Raw genomic sequence first — 5,041 nt, forward strand, 5'->3', positions numbered from 1 at the left:
TTAAAGGAAGATAAAGATTATATTTATAGATAATTGAAAAAATACAGATAAGATACAGATATTAGAAATAATAATTGCATTTTGCATGGTCACTTCCTTCAAGGTGGGTATAAATAAGAAATTATAATTATTTTACTGTATACTACTATAATATACTTGAAAATAAGATTTTGTAAGTAATACTATTTAGATTAAAAATATCAACTCCTAGGAATAAATATAAGAAAAGATATATAAAACCTCCATACAGTAATAGTACAGTAAGCTGTACTATTGAAAGGAATTTTAAAAGACTTAATAAAGGAAGGAATTGTCCATTTGCACTGTTAAAAAAATAAAAAATAAAAAATAAAATAATATTAAAAACACTTGTTTTTACTTAATTTTTTTTTTTGTTCATAAAATTGTTTTTCAGCCATTGAGCATTCACCAAGCACCTGCTTCCTGATAGGTCACAGACAACACGCTGGTGTGGTACCCAGGCCAGGCCAGACATGGCCCCTTCCCACAGCGAGATTCAGAGTTGAGCAGAGTATTTGAACTTGAGCATATCTTCTTCAAGGCATTTCTTCCAATTAGAAGAAGTACTGTGAAATCAAAGTGTTGAGAGGTAGGAGATCCTGCAACAGGAAGCCCTAATGATATCTAGGGGAGTGAGTGGGAGTGTGAGCATTAGCTCAGAGAAAGGGGAGGTGGGAGTAGGGAAGACATGGAAGTTCTAGAGAAGGAGATTAGTTGGCAGTATCCAGGAGCTGAAAGCATGCCCAGTGGCTGGCAGGTAGGTGAAAGTAAGCCAGAGTGGGGCTAAACAAGGCTGGTCATGTTGCATTGAGATTTGTAGCTCATGATCAAAGAAAATGGTCTAAGATGCACTCTATGGCAAAAGCAATAGGCCAAGGAAAGCATCCTGTAGAGGCTATGGGAGAAGAATGGGGCTCTTGCAGCTAAGTGACATGTGAGTAAGGACTAGTCCTCCATGAAGTTCAATCTCAGAGCAAAATGTGCAGCTCAAGTGCAAAGCTCTCCTTCTTCAGCAGTTTAGATCTCATTGTGCTGATTCTCACTGGAGGCAATTTTGCTCCCCTGGGAATATTTGACAATGTCTGTAGACATATTTTGTTGTCATGATTTAGGAGGGAAGTGCTACTAGCATTTAGTTGGGAAGACGTCAGGGATGTTGCTAAACATCCTATAATGCACAGGGCAGCCCCCATGACAGAGAATGATCAGTTCCAAAACATCAATAACAACAATGTTGTGGAACACCAGGTTAAAGTGAACATAAAGGAATTAGTGGGGATGGGAGTAGGTAGGGGTGTCAGGAAGTAGGGGCAAGGACCATACCTTCAGCTTTATGGCTAAGTTTGCAAACAGAAAATTATATTAAGGTACAAAAATTATGTGTTGGCTATTTGCTTCTTTCCTTCCAATCTACCAACTGCCAATGGCATCTCCCAAAATATCTGGGTTAGGCCAATCAGCCTTATTTACCATAATAATCCTGACTACAATTCTCTCAGCTTTACCTCAAAATAAGTGTTTAAAATATTGACTGAATAAATAAATGAACATCAACTTATTCCCAGAAAATGAAATTTTGCATAATTACAATAACTATTGAGCTACTAATTTGTGCAAGGCACATTCTAAACTTCAACCAAATCCTTATAAAACCCCACAAGGGAATTAAAAACTATAATTTATAGAGAAAGAAACAGAGGCTCAGCGATGGTAAGCCCCTTGCTGAAGGTCAAACAACTATTGAGTGTATTTGATACCACGGCCTGTCTTCTTTCATTGTTCTAAAGGGGATTTTGCATTGAGAATGGGATATAAGCCAAATATGATTTGTCTCACCCATCAGTGGGATCAGGTATGGCTGCATATATGAAAAACCCCAAAGAGTGACCTGCCATAGAAGGATTTTATTTTAATGCACATAAGTCAAATCCAAGGTAGAATGATTCCAAAGATATCAGAGGTACAGACTCCTTCTTTCCTACCTATCTGTCCTTAGCACCTAGCTCCCATTCTCAATACAGGGAGGATCTACAGACCATCACATAGGTAACTGCCAAGCCATCATCCCCAGGCCTTACCTTTCCTCTCTGCTGCCTGCCTTCATCCTTCATCTCTGCTACTTTGTGGAAACCTGACATGTGCCCTTTTGGAAACTCTCCCTCCTGACATGTAGTTTCCATGCAGATGATTGCAGATGTAATTTCAGATGTACTTGAGGGCTGCTGGGAGGCAGTCTCCACACTGCCCCATGATCTTGCCTCCCGTGTTCTTATTCATTCAGCCATTCTTCATTCATTTCCATGGTTATTGAATACCTACTCTATGCTAGGCCCTTTGAAAAGCCCAACAGGTTGTCCATGGTTCCTTTCTTGTGGTGCTTTGGATCTAGTGGAGGAGCCACAAGCAAATCATAGAACCATTGTTTATCCAGTTACAGATTTTGGTAAGAACTGTTAGGGAGTTATAAGCACATGAAACAGGAGCCACCTTGGTTGGAAGAGCCAAGAAAGTTTCTCCCAAAGAAGTAAAAGGGATGAGTGGCAGTTAGCTCAGTGAGGATGAAGAAGCATGTTCCAGCAGAGGGAATGATATATATAAGCCATGTAAGATGAGAGAGTAGTTTTATACTCTGCATTGCTCACTAGAGACAATAACTCTGCCTTCAAAGAATTATATTTGGGAGAAGAGTATTGACAGTAAACACAAGCAGATAAGATATTTTCTAGTACTTACTGATTTAATAGAGAAAACACATTTGTTTGAATGATGGGGAGAAGATCAGTGTTGCTGGAGCATACTGAGCAAGTGGGGAATAGATGAGGATTCATTCTGAGAGGTAGCTAGTGGCCACTTGAGTCTTGTGGGTGATGGTAAGGTCTTCTGGAGACTCTAGGAAGCCTCTGGGTTTGTTTAAGCAGGAAGATGACATGAGAGGATTCATATTTTAGAAAAATCTCTGAGGTCTGAGTGCAAATCCATCGACTGGATGAGATCTCTGGGTAGCAGAGGCCAGGTGCCAGCCATGAATTCAGAGGACAGAGCTTTACTCTGTGACCTGGACAAGTTACTAAAGTCTAATTTTCCTCACCATATACTGGAGGTTATGAGAAGTGCTCCCAGGTTCATGACACCACCTAATGAGATGATACTTTATGCAACATCACACAAAACCTTGCATATGGTCTACACATCAAATACCTCCTCTCTTTCCACCTGATGCCACTCTCCTCTGACAAATACCACAAGGTCTTTAGTGGGCATGTTTTGATCATGAGATGTCAATTTACTTTTATTTTATTTTTCTTTAAGATTTATTTATTTATTTGAGAGAGAGAGAGAGTACAAGGGGAGGGGCAGAGGGAGAGGGTCTCAAGAAGATCCTGTGCTGAGCGTAGAGTCCAATGTAGAGCTCAATCTCATGACCCTAAGATTATGACCTCGGATGAGTGATGACTCTATGAGCAGAACACAAGAGTTGATGCCCAATCGACTGTGCCACTGAGGCACCCCTCAAGGTGCCAATTTTAAATGGGGACATAATAGATTAGATGACACATGAGAATCTCAACAGTTTCTCAGAGTCTTAAATAATTCTTAAAAGTGAGGAATATGCTCCTGCTCCATTTGCACTTTGCACTTTCAAAATGTTTTGCAAACAACTTGATATAACTTTCTAGTGCTTCAAAAGCCTCAGCCACCCCACACTGTCTCTGCAGGCATGTGAAAGGAAGGATTTCCAGAACTGGAAACAAAAAAAGGCTTGGAGGGTCACTGTGGGGAATGTGAGATAAAGAATTTCTTCAGAGAGTCTTGTAAAGTCAGTTTCCTTTTATTCCTCTGACATCTCAGCTATATCTGAGCTAAATCTGGTGGGCTTAGACACTGGACCAGCTCCCCATCTTTAGCCCCTGGCTCCAGGTCCTATTATTTTTGTCTTACTCAGAGTTCTTGTTCTAGCCTACAAGTCTCCTGCCTTGAACACACTCAAGAAACCCAATGAGCAACTGGCATGAAAAAAGCAAACCACACTGGATGAAAGCTGCATATCCTATCCACTTGACTGAAATGTATCTTTTAACATTTGAAAGAAATAAAGAAGAATATTCTCTGTATGAAAGAATCAATCCGTTTTAGGGGATCAAAACCAATTATAACAACTACTGGGATCTTGCTTCTATGAAGAGCACTCTGAATGATAATGAGATAGTTCAAAAAAAGTAGGATGATTAGAAGATTGTGGTGACATAAAACTCATGGCCATGGCAATTTTTTCACAGTTGGAACAAGACTATCCTTGAGGGTTTTTTTCTTTTACTGCTGGACACCAAAAGAACACGCCATAATCCAATGTTTCTACATGAAGTTATGTTCAGTCCATGGAGGGGAAAGAAGGTAAAAAGTTGTAAGCAGGAGAGAAATATTTTTTAATTCATAAAGAAATGGAGCTCAATTGAACTGCTAGGAAGATCTTTCCCTGTGATGGGTTGTGCATAGTAAAACAGAGACACATGGAAACTTGTGGAATAGAAGGATTTCTCCAATTTAAAGTATTGTTTAGGGGGCTAGGAGAGGCTGGCATAAATAGATGGCTCTGCCCTCTGCATAGGACAGTTTACCACACAAAGCCTGGATTATATGAAGAATAAATGAGATAATGCAAGAATCAAAGCTAGATTAAGCTGTGATTGATGATAATTGAAGTTTAGTATAGGGAAAAATTACCAGCCTGTATCTAAGTGTTCGTATTTCTAGAACTCTTGCTCTAAATTATGATGTATCATCTATACATGCTAGTAATGAACAGACACATAATTTATATTATTCCTTTCACACAGAGATAGATCTCATAGGGAGCAGAGGTTTGCTCGTGTGCTCATTTAGGCTTATTTCTCCTGCTTGGTCTTACCTTTGAGCTTGGGAAGTCTGACTAAAGACATCACAATTCATCTGCTGGCAGTTTGCCAACCTGTGTCTTTGGAAAATATATTATGTTCCTTCCGGATAGATCCTGTAAACCTAA

The sequence above is a fragment of the Canis aureus genome, chromosome 14 (assembly GCF_053574225.1).
Source record: "Canis aureus isolate CA01 chromosome 14, VMU_Caureus_v.1.0, whole genome shotgun sequence".
NCBI classification, from domain to species: domain Eukaryota; kingdom Metazoa; phylum Chordata; class Mammalia; order Carnivora; family Canidae; genus Canis; species Canis aureus.